At 32.5% G+C, this 22238-nt stretch overlaps 1 non-coding gene across 1 annotated transcript; it reads left to right on the top strand.

The window, feature by feature from the left end:
* The first annotated feature begins 701 nt into the window (after positions 1-701).
* Positions 702-820, top strand: LOC126941567 (5S ribosomal RNA). Its single transcript, XR_007721357.1, has one exon. It is a non-coding gene; the product is annotated as a 5S ribosomal RNA (ribosomal RNA).
* The last annotated feature ends 21418 nt before the right edge of the window (positions 821-22238 follow it).

The following is a 22238-nucleotide window of genomic DNA, read 5'->3' as shown; positions in this document are numbered from 1 at the left end:
ATTGTGTTTAGTACAAGTATGGGTTATTATTTTCTTATATAATTATTGACAATAATATCTCTATCCTGAGAATTGCCTATCTATAACCTTTAGCTACTTAGATTGTGTTATGATTTACTATTAATTTTCAGAATTTCTGTGTAGATTCTATACCAACACTTCCTCTTTCATATACATTCCAAATACAAACTTTCCATCTGTAGTATCCCTTGAAACAATTTTCATTTTAATACAGTCAAATATATCAAAATATTTGTATATATGAATTAGGAACATGAATTCCTATGTTCATATTTAAGCAGGCATTATATATGCAATCATTCTGAGAATAGTTTCTGATATGATGTGATCCTTTGTGTTTTGTAATACTTTGAAGGTTTCTTTCATAATTAGGTTTTCAATAACTCTAGATTATACTGTGTTAAGGTGTAAATGTATTAATTTGAATTGGATAAAGAATAGAAATGGAACAAATTTCACTTTAATATGTATCCCTGTAAAGATGTGTCTTAAAATCTTGAGCATGTAATACTTCTATCCTTTTAATAAAAATGAGAGTGAGATTCAAACATTTATTTCTAAAGTCATCAATTTCAAACATATTAACAGTGTGGATTCTTGCTGCCCTGAAGAGAAGAAAAAAACATTTAAGTACCTTTCTGTTGTAACACTTATACGACTGCTACAGAAAATTTAGGGTGGCCTATGGCCATACCACCCTGAACCCACCTGATCTCATCTGATCTCAGAAGTTAAGCAGGGTTGAGCCTGATTAGGACTTGGATGGGAGACTGCCTGAAAATATCAGGTGCTGTAGGCTTAAATAAACAACAAAAAAAGATTTTTTTGGCAGAGAAATTCCCATAATTTATTAATTTAAAAACACTGCTAACCATTAAATACTCTTTAAGTAGCACTGATGGTAATTGACATCATATTATCTAGGTAATTTTGTATCCATTCTCTAAAACGCAAAATTTTCTGGAATTCCTATGCATTTAGTGTATGATGAGCCAGGTGTGGTGGTTTAAGGCTCTAATCCCAGCTACTCAGGAGGCTGGAACAGGAGAATTGTTTGAACCTAGGAGTTCGAGCCTGCACTGAGCAATGATCATGTTGCTGCATTCCAGCCTGGGTGACATAGTGAAACTCCACCTTTAAGAAAAAAATTAAAAATTAAAATGAAAATAAATATGTGATAAATGTGAATGTAGTGTGGAGGATAGGTCGAGGTCAGCTCTGTTCTATGTCACAGATTTTTGTATATCTGCCTTCTCCATTACATTTCATGTCCTGGAAAACAGACACATAGTTTGAATATCTTTGGAAAAGCTACAACTCTGAATGCAGTTGCCATACAAAACAGGTACTCAGTATTTGTTTAGTTAATTTGAACTGAAGTCCCATGTGCTTATAAAAACCAGGACTTAAAAAAGCTGGGGCAGATAATGAAGAGCTTGGGTTTAGGATAAGAAGATTCAACCGTATACATATTATATGATATAATGAGTTTGTATTGTTTTATACATTCCTCTTTGCTGATTTTCTTAGAATCCAAATGTTCCTTGCCTCATGAACTCCCCACAATCTGACTAGTTTTTACATTTCTGGGATTTAGATTATCTACTTTGAAGCAAAAACAATACCTACTGTCCCTGAGTTTTTGGAACTATAGAATCCCACATATGAATGCTTGCTTGTTTCTACCATTATTATTTTCTATTTCTGAAATGGAATGACTATACAGTAGTTCCCAATTCAATTCCAGTATATCCCAAACTCTCTCACCTCTCTGCTTAGTCTTGTCAGACATACTTTTACCAATTGCCACACATTGCAGTGTGAAAAAAGACAGGCCCATTTCATCTATAAGGATGATAGTGTCTTTCCACAATTAAGAATCAGAAAGAAAAAAAATGCCAAGGAGAAAGAGTAACCCTTTGTCATTGTTATTAAGTAAGTTGTATGTCTTTTCAGGGTCTCATTTTATTTATTTGAAAAAAGAGAGCACTGGACTACTCAGCCTTTAAGACCATTTCTAGAAGTAATGTTCTATTACAGCTACTCACTTTAAAGATTACCCTGATAATTTTCCATGTCCTGTATGTTTACATTAGATTTATATTGACCTTTTTCTCAAAACGGTGTCTATTTCTCAATTTGTTCCCATTGTAATTTGCTCATATGGTATGCTATTTCTAACTAATTTATTGGAAATGTTAGTTATAGAAGGTCAAATAGGTTTCTTGCTTTTAAAGGTCATGTCCTCATGCAAAATGCCCTCATTTCAGAAATACGGGCATTATCTTGTTTTATTGCACTTTGCAGCCAGTGCAATTTTTTTTTACAAATTGAAGGTCTGTGGCAACCCTGCATCAAGCAAATCTATTGGTGTCATTTTTTCCAACAACATGTGCTCACTTTATGTCTCTGTGTCAGCGTATTTTGGCAATAAAATATTTTAATTGTTATGTATATTTTTAGACATAATGTTATTTCACACTCAATAGACTACTGTCTAGTATAAACATAACTTTTATATGCACAGGGAAACAAAAAATTTGTGACATTCTTTATTGCAATATTCACTTTATTATAGTGGTTTGGAATCAAATCTGCAATATCTTTAAAATATGCCTGTACCTTTCTATACAAGTTCATTCATTCATAGAGATCTGAACAATTTTTACAAAAGAGAGACAAATAGACTCAGATGGGCTGTTTACAATTATAAAATCATCAAGAATCCGTTACCTGCCATCTCTTGAAATCTTCATATGATCTCTGGTGATTGTTTTCCCAAACTCAGTATCTTTAAATAATGATAGCTGGAGCTGTATTGCATAACAATTTATAAACTCAAGTTAAGTAGAGATACAATTTACTTTAAAAAAAAAAAAAAAAACTTTTTGAATAGGTCATTATCCTCTCCAAGTCATTAAAATTTAGAGGAAAAAAAAAAATCCCCAGAAGGAAGAGCTATATACTGAAGACCCTTCATAAAGCATGTCATGATTCTTCAGATTTTTTTCATATTATGGTTGAAATACTGAGTTTAAAATACCTTGCTTATGCATTTGGACATGCATAAAAAATGTATGTTGAATTTAAGTGACATAGAAATGGGCCTCTTTAGAGTATTACAAAAAAATGTTCTATAACATTTAACATAAAGAGAAAGTATTTGTTCTGACAAAAGAAGACCTGTGTGAATGAAGAGCTATACCACGTTCAAAAATGGAAAGACTTAGAAAATCTACTTTCACTAAATTAATCTATACATTTGACACATACCAAAAGTAATTGTGAATTGATTTCTTGTGGAAATCAAGCAAATGATTCTAATATAGTAGGTTAAGAAATTTTTCTAGTGCAGGAAAGCAAGAAGCAGGACTTCCTAGGCTATCAAGACTTACAATAATGTTGTCTAGATTAAAATACTGTGTTATAAACACTCAGGAGTAAAACCAAGCATTAAAACCAAGTGGAGACCCATAGAAGGGGCACATATATGTGGATTTTCATATATGACAAAAATGGTTTTCTAATTCAGTGAAATAAATAATGCAATTCCTAATCAAATAGGAAAAATGAAAAAAACATGATTTTATTCTTACCTCACACCATATATATGAATAAATAAGAATAAATTCCAGATAGATTAAGCATCTATATGTGAAAATTTTTAAAAGAGGAAATATAGACTAAAACCTCAGCTAGAAATGGATTTATAAAAACTAGATTTTAAAAGTTATGGAATATAAAGCAAAATTTCCCATAATTTACTACATAGTATAATTATGTCCAAAAAAGAAAGCATAAATGATTACAAATGCAAACTACATGCAAGGGAAATGTATTTACAACTACACCTATATGACAAAACATTAGAATCTACAATATATAAAGAGCTTCAACAAATCAATTAGAAACAGATGATGTCAAACAGAAGAAAATAATAAGTAGAGTAATAGACAATTCAAACAAAATACTAGTAGCCAATAAATGTGAGAAAATATGCTCAACAGCACTCTAACTCTCTAAATGTTCATAAAACAACAGATACTTTTTGATTCATTTGTTTGTCTAAAAGGGCAAAAGGGAAATAATTATCATTAGGCAAATAGTATAGTGAAAACTGTTGCAGACAAGATCCACCAATAGATGCAAACTTTAGTGGGTGAAAGTTTAAAGAGAAATAGATTTTACAAAGTTTCAAAATATCTTCCTCAAGATGTATATTAACTACAAAGCAAAAGGGAGTAGTTTACAGTGGAGAAACCCAGAAAAACACTACTTTAACCAAATGAACAAGGTTAACATCGCTAGTAATGACATGTTGACATCATGAATTCCTTGGCACCATGCACCAAGAAAGGCATATCATTTCTTTGATGTTGTTGCCAAAAATATCTCATTCCAATCATGAAAAACACACGAGATAAACTCAAATTGAAGAACATTCTACAAAATAAGCAATTAGTATTCTTCAAAACTGTCAAGACCAAGAAAGACAAGGAAACATTGAGGAAATATTACACGTTAGAAGAGTCTAAGGAAAAACAGAAACTAAATGCAATACGGAATCCTTACTAGAATGAAAATACACATGCGCACGCGCGCAGGCGAGCGAAGGAAAACTGGTGAAATTTGAATTAAAGTCTGCAGTTTTTTTAAGTACCAAATTGTACCAGTGTTGGTTTCCTGGTTTCAGTAATTAAACTATGGTTGTGTAAGATGTTAACATTAAATGATGCTAGATCAGGGGAATATGGGAAATGTCTTTTAATACTTATGTAACTTTTCTGTAAGCATACAATTATTTCAATATTGAAAGTAAAAATCATAAAAAGACTGTAGAAAAGCATACATTTACTAAATGTTGGAGAGAATTTCATTTCATAAGCAATTTTATGCCATATAGTAAAATTTAATATGAGCATACTCTTTAGCCCAACAATATCCCTTCAATGCATATACTTAGCAAATTATTTTCAAATTTTTAAATTTATTCAGTGGTTATCCCAGAATTTTTAAGAATACAATACAAAATAATGGGAGTATTGTTTTTTGAATAGCAAATTTATGTACATGTGCACAGTGCCATCATGTACAATTTAGCATATAGAACATTTGTGTTTGTGTGTGTAGGTGTTTATTGGAATGTGTTATCCAATATATTTCTTATTGAGGATTGTGTTACCACCAGTCTGAAGAAATTCTAGCACTCTTAAACAATAGGTTAGAATAAATTTAATGTTTGTGAAAGTGAAAAATTGGAAACAAATGTAGAGCTAATGAAGAATGAATGAATAAGTTGTGCCATATGTGTAGAGTAGAATGTTATATACCAGGATCTGACAAACTATAGTCTGTTGATCAAGTTTAGCCCACTACCTTTCTTCATAAGTTTTATTGAGATGCAGCCAATAATTCTTTCATGTGTTGTCTATAGCTGCTCTTATCCTAAAATATTTACTGCTGAGGCCTTTACCAAAAAACAGTTTGCTGACCGGTGCTATGTAAAAATGATTAACACTGTAGTTACATACAATGACATAGTTAAATCACCATACTATAATATTTATAGTAAAAAAAAATTGCAAAATAATGTACCATTTTAAAGAATTTGAGACCATTTGAAATTGTGTGAGTGTGTATAATTTTAATGTGAAAAACATGCATATGTTAATTTTCTATTGCTGCATAACAAATTATCACAAACGAAGTGGCTAGAAACAAAACGCATTTATTCTAACTCACATTCTGTAAGTAAGAAATATGGGCATGGCATGGCTGAGTTCTCTTCTCAGTGTCTCACAAGATTGGAATCTAGGCCAAGGCTAAGGTCTCATCTGTGGCTTTGGGTTCTCTTCTAAGCTCCTTCAGATGGTTAGAAGAATTTAGTTCCCTGTATTGTACATCTGAGGTCTCTGTTTTCTTGCTGCCTGTTAGCTGGGGTCACTCCCAGCAACCAGAGGCTGTCTAGAATTTTGCTAGAGGAGTTCATTTCCACATATGGCTTCCTCCATCTTCAAAGCCAACAGTAGAGAATCCTCCCCATGTTGACTGTCTCTCACACGTTGAATCTCTTTTCCAGAAACAGTTCTCTTTGAGAACTCTCTGATTAGGTCAGGCTGTTTGAGAATAAGCTTTCTTTGTTAAGGTAAGCTGATTTAGGATCTTAATTATATCTGCAGCAGTCTATTACAGCAGCACCTAGATTAGTGTTTGATTGAATAACTGGGAGAAGATGTGTGTACAACAGCAATGGGGAATCTTAGGAGCCATTCTAGAATTCTGCCTGTCAATGCATGGAAAAAATAAATACCATTTAATAATATTACTTCAGAAACGGAGGGAAGCAGACATACTTATTCCAAAAGGTACACAGATGTCTTGAAATACACTTGTAATATTTTATTCTGTCAACACAATTGAAAGCAAATATGGCCACTTACTAAAATGCAATTACACTCTATATTTAGCACATAGATGTACATTAGGGTATTCCTTATATTTTCATATATTTGAACTTTTTCAATTCAATAAAAGAAATTTGACTTCAAGTTTCACATCAAATCCCTCCTTTCAGCTTAAGCATTCTTCAACATTTTCTTCATTCTTGCACTTTCAAAATTCTCTTACAGTTAATACCATCTTTTCTGAGTATCACATACATGCCATAGACCGTTGTGTGCAATTGACATACATCAACACTAATCAATACATAAAACCTGTAAGAAAGATAAGAATATCTTTTTGAAAAGAAAAATGTGTGGCTCAGTAGGATGAGTTTCTGATATTCTTATAACTGGATCCATTTGGCTGAATTGAAACACTTCATATTTTTTACTCCATCTAATGAGTTTTTAATTATTAGTGCAAACATCTTTCTTGTCACAAAACTCTAAATTCTTAAAGAAATACATCTTTTATGACCCTCAGCCTCTAAAGAGTAATATTTATAGAGTACTTTCTCTTAAAACAAATGCTTGAATTGATTAAATGGAGATAAATTCCTAGCACATCAGATGAGAACATCCAGTAAAAGATTTAAATTCCTTTATACATCTGAATAGAGTTAGTGGGGGGGGGGGGGCGGTAGGCGGAAATGGGTTTAGATATAGAATTACATTTTGCATCTGAGTCAATGTTAAAATTTCTTTCTAATTCTCATACTTGAAGTCATCCCTACTGAAGGTTACAACTTTCCTTTAACAACAAGGAAATCTTTTCTCTATTCTATAGGTTCACAGAGTATAGTGTTTTAGCTCTCACATTATCTCACTGCTTCACTAGAATTTCAGATACTTGATTCTCCTTAGAAATAAATGTCATGGTATTAACTGTACATATTGATAACAATACCAAATATATAACATAAATTTCTCAAAGCATCAGAACTTCAAACCAGCATACTAAAACTCATGTCCAAAATATGTTAACTATATATATATACACATACACACACACACATATATATATATGTATATACACACACACACATACATAAACACACACATTTATATAGTATTTCCCCCATTATCCATCCATGGGTCATACTTTCCAAGATGCCCAATAGATGCCTGAAACCACGGATAGTACTGAACCATACATATATATATATATATATATATACACACACACACACACACACACACTATGTACATTTTTTTCCTTCTTATCAATTTTACAAATAGAAGATTTATTCCTACTGTAGATATTAGTGAGTTCGACATAAATTTTTTTGAAATTAAGGCTAGAACTTTCAACATTTAACCTAAGGAAGTATTTTATGGCTTCTCTTAGACATATCCAAATAGCTAGCATCACTACTCTAGTGCTTTGGGGTTATCGTCAAGTAAAGTAAGATTTATTTGAACACAAACTCTGCAGTACCTCAAAAGTCAGTCTGATAACCAAGTTGGCTACTAAGTGTAGTATAGACAGTGTGAATACACTGGACAAAGGGATGATTCACATCCTGAGTGGGATAAAGGGAGATTTCATCTTGCTCCATGGACAGTGCTACATTTCAAACATGAATTGTTTATTTCAGGAATTTTCCATTTAATATTTCAGAGTGTGACATCAGATAACTAAAATTGTAGAAAACAAAACCATGGATAAAGGGAGACCACTATATCTACAAATACTTAATCATTTTGGGTAAACCAGAGATAGAAAGTCATGTTATTTTATAGATAGATCTAGACTTTTATGTACATAAAGGGTAACAGGTGATGAAATGTTGGTACTCCTGCATTATAATATAAATTTGTCTCCTAACTACAAGCAAATTCCTCAAGAGGTAGTCCTACCTGCCAGGTGATCAGGTTTACCTGACTACAAATGCTACAAGCCACACTAGGGCACGGTGCCTCCTATACAGGCCTCATTCAATGCTACATACATGATGTAAATAGCAAGAGTTATGAACCAAGGCTCACAAACTTGTGTTCTAGACATAGCCTCAGTTACACAGAAGTCTGTGACCTTAGATAGGTGAAATAATTTATCTGATCCTTGAATGAGTCCATCTTTAAATCAGGATAATGTATATCACCTGACTGTATTAAGTAATGTCTGCAAACCTCACAAAATAAGTATGGCTCTGTAAACAATAAATATTTTTTTTCTGCCATCTCTCTTCTTTTTTTTTTTTTTTTTTACATAAAATAAGTCTGAGCTACATTTTCCAGGGTCAATATATGTCCTTTAGGGTTTGTCTGGGGTCTAGGTTTCTTCCAAGTGTGATATAGACAGTCCTTAGTCCTCAATATCCAAATGAGTGCTCAAGTTCCAGTCTGACATCTGAGTTTTCAGCCAGAAGGATGAAGAAAGGATCAATAATGTTACACAAAGTAATCCAGTTGTATTTTAATGTGGTTTCTTAGAAGTTTCTATACAATCTTTCTGCTTACACTGACGCGTCACTTTGCTATCCTATTTGCAAGGGATATGAATAATGCAGTCTTCATTCCGGGAGGCCACATGTCCAGCTCAAAGTCTGGCAATGTATTACTAGAGAAGGAGAAAAGAGATATTAGGGTAGATGACTTGCAGTTTCAATTACACAAGCAAATCCAAGGCCTGGATAGATAATAAGGTGTAACTTCCACATTTTAGAGCTATAATTCTATAATCTTTGTCTATACAAATGTATAAAAAATCTTCACCATATGCACATGCACACATATATTTAACCTGTCTGTCAAATTTGTGAATATGAAAATCTAGCATAAAAACATAATCTTTTTGATATACATAGTTTTTTAAAAATAACATTTCCATGAGGCATCAAAGCTTTAATATCTACAACATTCCTTAGAAGGGAAAAAAAAATTACACATACCACAGAGCTCAGAACCTGCTATCAATTCCATTCTCAGTGGCAGAATGGCTTTAATAGCAAAGACATTTATGAGTCATAAATTACCATTTATAAATGCAATGTTTAGTGTTCATTTCAATGGACGACATATGGTCGCAACATTTCCAAATATCTTGAACTGATAAATAGGCCACCAAAGTGGTTCAATTTGTTAAAATGCTAGCACATTAACTCCTGCAGAAGTCGAGCTGCAGGTTTGCATCTGAAATGCTGAGCACTGACTTTGAGATTGCAAGATGCTACCTTTGGAAACTTGGCCAGGATTTATGAAGCGGATCTCACAGTCCATTTTTCATCATGATTTATGTGATTTCTAGCAGGAAGACTTACTGATCCATCAAGAATAACCCAACTCATTTGCCTTCATATTTCAGAATGAGACTGCCCATAACACCAACAATGTCCTACTGTTTTAATTGAACTATATCTGAGTTATATCTAGTGGACATAATTGGGGAACAGAATATATATTTTAGTACAAATTACTGGAATTATCTAGCTCTTCCAAGGGGAAAGGAAAGAACCAGCAGGGAGATGTCTTACTTATAGTTCCCACATTTATATTAAAAATGAAATTAAAGGGTCGAGTATGTGAGGAGCTTTGAGGTTGTCACTTTTTTCCAACAAATATCTGAACAAAGTGAAAAACAAAAATCCTCTTGAATCTTTTGAAGAACTTAGGTCACAGGGAAAACCGCTGTCTCCAAAACTGGAGAGTCAAATAGACAGATACAGAAATTCAAAACTTTTCAGAATGGAGACCAACAAGCAGAAGCTTCTGAGGGAGCAACTACTGGGATAGGAAAAATAGAACTCTAATTCACAAATCTCTGAAATCTCAGTGCAGACAAGTCTGACAATTGTGAAATCCACGGACCCAGACTTAAGGCAGTACACCCACACTTCTGTGAGTTCTGCCACAAGGAACTCTACCAGAACTTCAAAGTGAATATTAGAGAAAAATGTCTCTGTGCTTCTGGCAGGATAGGGGAAAATTAACTCTTTCAAAATAACTCAGAAAATTATGTTATTCTTAATAAGAACTATCTTTAAGAGAAGTTATTTTACCATTGCCTAACCTATTGGGGTTTTATCAGAATCTGAGTGAACTGAGGGAAAGGAATTACCCAACTTCATTTTCCTCTATCCATCCATGTGGGAGAAAGGAAATGCCCAATTCCAGCCATCTCTAGCCATACTGTCCCACCTAAAAGGAAGAAGACTGAAGTATGTGTGGAGTTTACAGTCTGAGCAGTCCTACTCAAACTCTGACCTAATCATAGGACTACAGAATGATTCCCTTCCTTCTATACCTTACTGCAATATTACTTAAGGCATATATACTTCAGTTCCTTTTACAGAGTACATCATGTCTGGTTTCCAATAAAACATTTCAATGCTACTAAAAGGAAAAATAACTCACAGTTTGAAGAGATAGAGTAAGCATTAGAATGACTCAAGTATGGAAGGAATATTGGAATTATCAAACCAGGATATTAAAATAACTGTGATTAATATGTAATGTTTCTAAAGGAAGAAGTAAACAACAGGTAAGAATCAAATAAGTATTAGAGACAGGAAGAAATTGTGAAAAAGAATCAAGAAGAAATGCTAGAGATCAAAAACACTGTAACAGAAGTGAAGAATGATATTGAATGGTTCATTAATGCACTGGATAAAGCGAGGAAAGAATCTCTGAAATTGAAGATGTATCAATAGGAACTGCTAAACTGGAAAAAGAAAATATATAATCCAACAGAAAAGAGACTGAATAAAATAGTTAAAATATCCAGGAACTGTGGGACAACTAAAAATGGTGTAACCTACATGTAATGGGAAGACCAGAAAGAAAGGAAAGAGAAAAACAGAGAAATAGTTGAAACAGTAATGATTGAGAATTTACCCAAATTAATGTCAGATATCAAACCAAAATTCCAGGAGTCTCGGAAAACACCATGCAAGATAAATGCCAAAATGACAACAACAAAAAGCAATCAACCAACCAACCAAGAAATAAAAAATCCACTTACATATATATTTAAATTCAAAAAAAATCAAGAACAAAACCAAAAATTCTGAAAAGTACATGGGGAGTTGGGAAACATCTTACCTGTGGAATAGCTAAGTTAGAATTGCGTCTGTTTTTGCTCAGAAACTATGCAAGAAAGAAGAGAGTGAAGTGAAATATTTATTCTAATTTAAATACATTTTTTCTGTTATCTTGAACAAACTTCTATTTGATCAACTAAGAATGAGAAAAAATTAAAGTTTTTTAAAAGATATAAGTGTATAAGTGCAATGAATGTATAAGTATATAAATAATATGATGACAGTAATGACACAAGAAATGGGATGGAAGAATTAGAAATATTTTATTTTCATAAGGTATGTGAACTACCTGTGAAGCAGTATAGTACTATTTGAAAGTGGACTTAGACTATTTTTAAATTAAATATATACTACAAACTCTAGGGTAACCACTAAAAAAAAATTAAAAATTATAATCAAGATGCTAAAAAAGGAGAGAAAGTAGAATTACATAAAATACTCAATGGAAACTACGAAAAGTGGAAAAAGGATGGAAGACAAAAATAAGAATGAAGGACAAGGGCAATGACCAGAAAGCAATAACAAATATGGTAGACATTAATCCAATTATTTAAATAATCACTTTAAGTATCAATGGTCTTGGTACACCAATGAACAGGCAGGAATTATCATAGTGGGTTAAAAAATACGACCCAACTCTAAGCTGCTTAGAATAAATCCACTTTAAATAAACAAATACATTAAAGGTAAACATACAGGAATAGAAATAGCATGCTGACATTAATAGAAAGCTGAAAGGATTATATTAATTGTAGACAGAACAAACTTCAAGAAAAATTATTGGGGCAAAACTGAAATACTATAAAATAATAAAGGGATTAATTCTCCAAGGAAACACAAGGACTCTTGATGTGTATGTTCTTTACAACAGAGTCTCAAAATACATGAGGCAAAAACTGATAGAAATGCAAGGAGAAATAGATGAATCTGTTAATACAGTCAGAGACTTGAACACTCTTCTACCACTAATAGACATAGCCAGGAGGCAGCAAATTAGTAAGTACCTACTAGAACTTAACAGCACCATCAATGAACTGGATAAAATTGAGACCTATAAACTACTTTATCCAACAAAAGCAAAATAAACATTCTCCTTACACTCAAAATAGCTTTTCAATTAAACTATGTCAATAATTACTTTAAATGTCAATGATTTCAATATACCAATTAAAAGAGATTCTGGAACACTCACCAACACAGACCATATTTGGAGTCATAAAACACACCTCAAAAAATTTTTTTAAAATGTAAATTATACAATGTCTACTCTCAAGCCACAATGGAATTAAACTAAAGATTAATAACAGATGATTGAAAAATTATAATATACTTAGAGATTAAACATAAATTTTCTAAATAACACATGGGTAAAAAGAAATCTGAAAAGAAATTTTGAAAAATTATAAATGAAAATGAAAACACAACTCATCAAAATTAATGGGATATAGTGAGAGCAATATTTAGGATAAATTTATAGCACTGAATGCATTCATATATCTTAAAAGAAGAGAGATGTAAAAATCAATCAGCTAAGTTTCCACCTTAGGTAACTAGAAAAAACAAAAAGAGCAAATTAAATCCAAAATAAGCGGAAGAAAATAAATAATAAAATCTAGAGCAGTAATCGATGAAAGAGAAGATAGCAAAAGAAAAGAGAAAATCAATAAAACCAAAAGCTGATTCTTTGAAACAATCAATAAAATTTATAAGATTCCAGCCAGGCTAACTAAAAAAAAAAAATAGAAGACACAGATTACTAATCCTAGAAATAAAAGGACATTCCTACAGATCCCATGGACACTGAAAAAAAATAAAAAAGAAATACTATAAAGAACTTATGCACACAAATTTGATAACTTAGATAAACGAACAAATTTCATGAAATGTTCCAAAATTCACACAAGAAGAAATAATATGAATAGGCCTGTATCTCCCAGAGAAATGTTTAATAATTAATACCATTCCTAAAAGAGATAGCAAAAGGCTCAAATGAGTTCACTGCTGAATTTTACCAAATATTTAAAGAAGAAATGATACCGATTCTCTACAATTTCCTTTAGAAGATAGAAGCAGAAGAAATACATTCTACTAATTCTATATGGCCAGCATTAACCTAATACCAAAACCAGAAAAAGACATAAGAAAATAAAATGACATAGCAATGTCTCTCATAAACATAGATGCCAAAATATTCAACAAAATAATAGCAAAGCAAGTCCAGCAATCTATAAACATTATATGCCACAATAATGTAATTTAACCTACGTGGAATGCTGATTCAACATTCAAAACTCAATTAATCTATCACATCGATAAGCTAAAGAAGAAAAATTACAAGATTATATTAATAGATGGAGTAGAAGCATTTGACAAAATCCAACTCTCATTCATGATAAAAAATTCTAAGCAAACGAAAATAGAGGGAAACTCCCTTAATTTCGAAAGGGCATTTACAATAAAACCTACAGCTTACATAATAATTAATGGTGAGAAGTTAGAAGTTAAGTTCAGAAATTAAGATCCAAAACAGGACAAGGATGTTCCCTCTCATCTCTCCTTTCCAACATACTACTGGTAGTCCTATTAAATGAAGTAAGACAAGAAAAGGAAATAAAAGGTATACAGGTTGGGAAGTAATAATTAAACTGTCTTTAGGCCAGGCATGGTGACACATGCCTGTAAACCCAGCTACTTGGGAGACTGAGACAGGAGAATCATTAGAACCCGGGAGCTGGAGGTTGCAGTGAGCTGAGATTGTACCACTGCACTCAAATCTGGGCAAGAGAGCGAGACTTTGCCTAAAAGAAAAAAAAAAGAAAAACTGTCTTTGTTTGCAGATTACATGACCAATTACCTATGTATAAAATCCTAATGAATCAACAACAACATCAAAGAAATTCTCAATGATTTTAAAAATATTGCAACATATGATATCAATACAGAAAAGTCAGTAGCTTTCCTATATACAGCAGTGAACAACTGGAATCTGAAATTAGAATCACAACACTATTTAAATTGGAACCCCCAAAATGAAATACTTAATTATAAGTGTAACAAAATATGTACAAGACATATGAGAAAAAGAAAAATGTGATGACATAAATTTAAAAAGAACTAAGTAAGTGAAGAACATTCCATATTCACGAGTAGTAGGAAGACTCAACATGGTCAAGATTTCAATTATTTTGAACTTGATCTATGGATTCATATCAGTTTGAATAAAATCCCAATAAATTGCTCTGTGGATAATCAGCAAATTGATTCTAAAGTTTATGTGGAAAGGCAGATACCCAGAGTAGTCAAAACAATATTGAAAGGAAAGAACAAAGTTGGAGGACTGGCACTACCCCACTTCCAAACTTAGAATAAAGCTACAGTAACTAAGCCAGTCTAATATTGGTAAAAGAATAGACAAATAGATCAATCAAACAGAATAAAGACCCCTAAAATGGACCCATACAAATATAATCAACTGATCCCTGATAAAAAAGCAAAGGCAGCACAATAAAGAAAAGACTCCTAAATAAGTGGTCCTGGAACAACTAGACAATGACGTGCAAAAAAATGAATCTAGACACAGAGCTTATGAATTTCACAAAGATCAACTCAAAATATTTCCTACACTTAAATGTCAAATGCAAATCTACAAAACTCCTAAAAGGAGAACTCTTTCAACTTCTAGGAGAAACATAGGAGAAAATCTAGAACTCATTGGGCTTTGTGATTGCTTTTTTGATACAACACCAAAGGCTTGATCCATTAAAGAAAGAATTGATAAACTGGAATTCACTAAAATTTACAATTTCTGTTTTATAAAAGACACTGTTAAGTGAGTGAAAGGAAAATCTACAGAACAGTAGAAGATATTTGTAAAACATATATTTAGAAAAGAACTCTTATCCAGTTATTCAAATAACTCTTACAAGTCAACAATAAGAACACAATTAAAATATATACAAAAGACATTAGAGATGCATCACAAAAGAAGACAGATAATAAACATATAAGATGTTCAACATTATGCATCATTAAGGAAATGCAAATTAAGTCAACAGTGAGATATACACCTATTTGAATGGCCAAAATACAAAACACAACATCGAATGCTGATGCAGAGGTAGAACAACCGGAAACTATTTATTGTTGGTGAAATTGTAAAATGGTGCAGCTACTTTGAAAAATAGTGGAGTAATTTCTTATAAAACTAAACTTACTGTCAGCATTTGATCCAACAATCAAACTTCTTGGTATTTACCAAAATATGTTGAATACTTATATCCAGACAAGACCCTATACATGGATGTATAGGGCCGCTTTATTCATAATTGAAAGCAACGAAGATATCTTTTTTTGTAGTTGAATGAATAAACAAACTTTGGTACATCCAGGCAATGGAACATTATTTAGTGCTAAAAAGAAACACTATCAAAGCATAAAAAAAATAAATTTCAATGCATATTACTAAATAAAAGAAGCCAATCCGGAAAGGCTACATGGTCTATGACTCCAACTATATGACATTCTGAAAAAAGCACAATGGAAATGGTAAAATAGATGAGTGGTTGCCTGGGGATAGGGGATAGGGAATTGGGGAAGAAATGAATAGGTGGAGCACAGAGGATTTGGGGGGCAGTGAAACTTTTCTGTATGATACTATAATGGTGGATACATGTCAGCATACATTTATCAAAGGACAGAGACTGTACAGCACCGATAGTGAAGCCTAATATAAACTATAGACTTTGGGTTATAATGACATGTTCATCGATTATAATAAATGTTCCACTCTGGTGTGGGAAGTAGATAGTAGGGGAAATTGAGGAATGGGTAAACAGACACTTCCTGTACTTCTGCTCAATTTTGCTGTTAAAAAAAAATAAAAATAAATAACCTCTAAATGCTAAGCTCTAAAAGTGCTCTAAAATAATGTCTATTAAAAATTTAAAAAAAGAATTTAGAAAGAAGGAACTGACATTTGGCAATATCTTGGAGATAGATGTTATTCTAGCCAATCCTATCACTGTAACAATTCATTCTCCCTGTGTCTACCAGTAAACCTCATTTAATTTACCATCTCCTCTCAAGGCATCTGATTATCTAACCCCCTCATCCAAATATTGAAACCCCCTCATCTAAATATTGAAACCCCCCTCATCTAAATATTCTTGTCAGAAAGCCTGTGACCCACCCCACAGCTTCCTTAGCCCCTTCTCCCCACCATAATTATTGCATCCTGTTGTAAATGCCTTTTTCTCCTTTAGAGCCCAGTTTTTCTGAGGATAAGAGTCATGTTTCCTTTTATTTATCGTGTTGCTGAGAGGTAGTATTGTGTAGTGTTTAAGTTTAAAAAAAAAAAAACATAAAAAAACTTCAAAAGCCAAACTACTTACATTTGAATGCCTGCTTAAGCACTGACTACCTTGACTACCTGCATGATGTTAGGCAAGTCATTTTATTCTCTCTGCTTGTCTTCTCATCTGTAAGATGGGGATAACAATGCAACCTACTTCAGAGATGTGTTGAGATAAGTAGGAGTGATAATAAATGTAAAGTACTTAAAAGAGTATCTGATATATTATACACTATATAGAGGTCTTAGCTTTTATTTTTGCCAACACTGCACTTGGTCACAGTGTTACTTCCCCAGGGAGATTTAGAATGTCATTTTTTCTTTCTTGCAAAAGGAAGGGTCTTGTCCCCTGATAAAAAGATTATATGCATGTGATGAGGCACATCTGTGGAGAGAAGGACTTTCCCTGAAGCCTTGAAACCACATTATTGAGAGAATTTTTTCTATCTTCATTTCTAACTCTTAGACTTTGCCCTGACCTGAAGATTTGAAAAGAGATTAAATTCATCACAGCCCAGTATTCTCTTCTTCCCAACCCAAAGTCTAAATTGTTTATAATGGTCTGCTCTTATAGAAAAGAAATCACTTCATATGTTCAGATTTCATCAAGCGGTTAGATGTGGTTGCTTCCAGCTGTGATGGATAGAAGCAAGAAAATAGTAGATGAAGAGAGGGGTCTGAAAAGTCATAGACAAACAGAGTCCTTGTATAAGAGATCACGTGCTTGCTGTGTTCAAACCCCAGGGCAGTAATTCAGATCACAGGTGGCTGTGGGCAGGAGAAATATGACCCTGAAAACAGAATACAAGCAAGAGTCAGGACTATGTGTCAGAGCCTCAGGTTCTAGTCTAGATGATGCTATGCATTAGTCAGGTATTCTTGAGCAAAGCCTGTTAATTCTTTGAATTAGAGCTATATTATACACAAGATGGATTTCTGAGAGCGTTAAATCACAATGTGATATGTAGACAGTTTAAGAACTACACAGGAAAAAGCCAAATTTATGACAATATTGTATTTTCTATCAAACCCATTTCTTCCTGTTTAGAAAATAGGCAGACACATTTTTCTTTTAAATTGGGTGTACCATCTTTGTGGTGACTGTATTAGCATTTTCCAGAGGAAGTGAACCAATAAGACTCATATATGTATATTCATACATATATGAATGATATAAGAAATTGGTTTATATAATTATAGAGGTTATCAAGTCCCAAGATGTGCTGTTACAAGTAAAAGAACCAGGAGAGCTGATGATGGAGTTCCAGTCGAAAGGCCTGAGAAGCAAGAGAGACAGTGTAATTACAGTCTAGATGCTGATATGCTTGTGACCCAGGATGAACTGATATTTCCGTTCAAGTCCAAAGGCAAGAAAAACTCTGTGCTACAGGATAAAGGCAGTTAGTTAGGAGTAATCCTCCCTTACTTACAGGAGGATCAGCCTTTTTGTTTTGTTTTGGCATTCAGCTGATTAGAGAAGCCTCACCCACATTAAGGAGAGCACTCTGCTTTACTTGGTCTACCAATTCTAATGATAATCTCATCTGGAAACACCCTCACAGACTCACCCAGAATAATGTTTGGCCAAATGTCTAGGCATCTCTTAGCCCAATCACGTAGTGGACACATGGTATTAGCCATCAAAGAGACTAAAATAATAATACCAGCAATGTTGTTATTATAATAATTATAATTTTAATTGCTCTCTTTCAGAGTGTTTGTCCATATGTTCATGTAGTCCATATATATTCCAAATGCCTTCTAGCTCCACAGCCATCTTCCATGTAGCTAGAAATTTATTTCTGTCCATTCAGTTTTATTATCTGATGTTATAGAGGATATTTCTAAAGAAAAGCTTTGCATGAAGCCACTAACCTTTAATCTACTCCAGGCACTTAGTATCATCTACAGTCTTCTACATTCTCCCAGCCCCAGTCTTCTGCCTGAGGGCTATATGGAGACAACTTGCCACTGTCATTGCCTATCAACAAGATATTCATATAATTGTATCAGTTTCTAGTTTTGAATGTCTCAAACGTTCTACCTAGGAAATGCTAAAGACTCTGCCAAAAGAATCCTAGAGCTGATAAATAATGTCAGTCAATTTCAGGATAAAAACTCAATGTACAAAAATTAGTAGCATTTCTGTACACCAATAAGCTTCAAGTTGAGACCCAAATCAAAAACACAATCCCATTTACAGCATTCACCAAAAAAAAAAAAAAAAAAAAGATAGGAATATGTATTTTATGTATGTATATGTAGTTCTGTATGTAGTTATGTATGTATATGTAGTAATATTCATACATATTTTATGTATGTATATATAGTTCTGCTTATAGAGATACTTTACCTTCTCGGACCGAACAAAACACTATTGAAAGTGAAGTAGAAAGTATAAAGGGTAAAACATCAAAAAATTGTTCTTAAATAGATTTTAAAAGTTAAGAATGCCTATTGTTAGCCTTAGAGCAACCTCTGGAAATAGTTAAAAGAGGTGTGCTTAGAAGCCAATAGGTGAGATAAATAGAATATGAAAAAAAAAAAAATTCAATAATCCCCAAGGGAAACAGGAAGTGAGAGAGGAACCACAAACAAAAGAAACAAATGGGAAAACACTTGTCAGATTGTAGACCTAAAAGGAAGTTTTATGAAAAAGTCAATGGAAATGCAAATGATCTAAAAACTCCACTTAAAAGGCAAGACTAATTTATATGCTATCTAAAAAAGGTAGACTTTAAATATTAAAAGACAAACATTTTGAAAGAAAAATATGAACAATGATACACCATGCAAAATGTAAACACAGCTGGCAATCTTGTATTAATTCAGTAGTCCCCCCTTATCTATGGATTCACTTTTCACGATTTTAGTTACCTGAGGTCAACCACAGTCTGAAAATAGTAAATGAAAAGTTTCAAAAATCAACAATTCATAAATTTTTTATTCTGTGCTGTTCTGAGTAGTGTAATTAAATCTCATATCATACCTTTCTGTACTACCAAGGATGTGAATCATTCCTTTGTCTAGCATATCTGCATTGTATACACTACCTGCGTGTTACGTTATCAAATCAAGTGTTGCAAAATATAATTTTGAGAGTCAAAGGATACACCACAAAATTGGTCCACTTTTTTAAATTTTGAGAACCTATTGTCTTCATTTGGATCAACTTTTACTTTCATATTTATTATCTTAACATTTCATACCTATGTTTTCTGTTTGTAATTTGTTCTATTTCAAATATTTGCTTTATGTTTTTCCAATATTTTATTATGTAAGTTTTAAGCACACTGAAAAACTCAATTTTACAGTCAACATCTTATGACTACTGGTTAGATTTTACAATTAACATTTTACTAGATTTTTTTCTACAAAACTTATGTGATCATCATTAGAATGTCATTGTACTTGTAGATTAATTCAAGTACAATGCCTTTTTACTATTGTTGATAATTCTAATAAAATAACATGATACATCTCCATTTTTTTAGGCATTTTCAAAATTTTGGAATATTTGAGTATCTCTGGTAAAATGTATGTCTGTTATGTTTAATACTGTATTATTAGCTTTATTTTCCTAATATTTTCTTTTTATTATTATTATACTTTAAGTTCTAGGGTATATGTGCACAACATGCAGGTTTGTTACATATGTACACATGTGCCATGTTGGTGTGCTGCACCCATTAACTCGTCATTTACATTAGGTATATCTCCTAATGCTATCCCTCCCCACTCCTCCAGCCCATGACAGGCCCCAGCGTGTGATGTTCCCCACCGTTTTCCTAATATTTTCTTCCAATAAAAAATACAATTGATTTTTATATGTTAACCTCCTATGCTACCTCCCTATAAAATTCAATTATTAACTCTAAAAGTTATTTTTGTATATATTTTAGTTCATTCTATGTAAACAATCATATCATTGGAAAATAGAAAATTTATTTTTTAATATTCTTTATACCTTTCATTTTCATTTCTTTCCTGACTACAATATCCCCTGTACAAGGTTAAATAAAAGCGGCAAAAATATTAATCCTTATCTTGTTCTTTACCGTAGACATAAAAAGGTTAAACATTCTATGATTAAGTATGAGATTAACTGTAGAGTTTTGCCCTTTTGATTAATATTTTGTAGTTTTCTGAGATTTTGCATCATAAATATTAAATAAAAGTTGAATTTTTCAAATTCTTTTTCTGCATCCTTGGAAGTGATTTCCCCCTGCATTTGTTAATATAATGAATACTGCATTGTTTGTTTTTGAAATACTAAACCAATCTTGAATTCTTGGGATGAAATCTACTTAGTCTCGGTGTTTTATAGTTTTTTACATGTTGCTAGATTGGATTTGATAAATATTTTGTAAAATGTTTTTATGTTTGTATTCATGAAAGCTAATAATCTATAACTTTAGTTTTTGTAATGTATTTTCCTGGTTTGGGTATTAAAAGTATGTGGACATCATGAAAATAGTTGGAAAGTGTTCTGTTGTCCTCTACTTTTTCTAAAAGTGTTTCTTTAAATTGAATTGATTCCTTTCCTGGATACACCAGTGAAACAAATGCCTGAAATTTTCTTTGTGGAGGGAGTATTATAATAAACTTTTTTTTTTATTAAACATCAGGATATTCACATTTTCTCTTTCATCTTTTCTGTCTGGTTACTTTAGGATAGTTGTATTTTCAAAAGAAATTTAACAATTTTATTATGACAGGCACTACATAGTTTATAGTACTCTCATAATCCTTTTAAAATCTCTAGAACATTTTATGTTCACATATGTGGGAGCTAAGCTATGAGGATGCAAAGCAGAAGAATGACAGGACTTTGAGGACTTGGGGGAAGGTTGGGGTTTAGTGAGGAATAAAAGACTACACATTGGGTACAGTGTACGCTGCTCTGGTGATGGGTGCAACAAAATCTCAGAAATCACCACGAAGGAACTTATTCAGGTAACCAAACACCATCTGTTCTCCAAAAGCCTATCAAAGTAAAAATATTAAAAATAAAGTAAAAAATAGTATCTGTAGGATATGTAGTGAAAATTTTCCTGTCACTCATAATATTGATAATTTGTACTTGCTGTTTTTTCCTCAATTAGTCCTGGTAAGTACTTTTTGAAGAATAAAAATTCAGCTTTGCTAATTTTATTTATTGCTTGTTATTTTATTCATTTTTTTCTTATTTTCACTCATTTCTTCCATTCAATTTATTTTGCTTTTTTCCTAGCTTCTTTTTTATTCAGCTTTTATATATAGTGTGTGCATGTACAGACTTGTTACATGGATATATTGCACCCAGGTAGTAAGCATAGCACCCATTAATAATTCAACTCACGCTCCTCTCCCCCATCTAGTAGTCTGCACTGTTTATTGTTC

The sequence above is a fragment of the Macaca thibetana genome, chromosome 18, assembly GCF_024542745.1.
Source record: "Macaca thibetana thibetana isolate TM-01 chromosome 18, ASM2454274v1, whole genome shotgun sequence".
NCBI classification, from domain to species: Eukaryota; Metazoa; Chordata; class Mammalia; order Primates; family Cercopithecidae; genus Macaca; species Macaca thibetana.
This window is presented reverse-complemented; position numbering and strand designations above follow the sequence as displayed.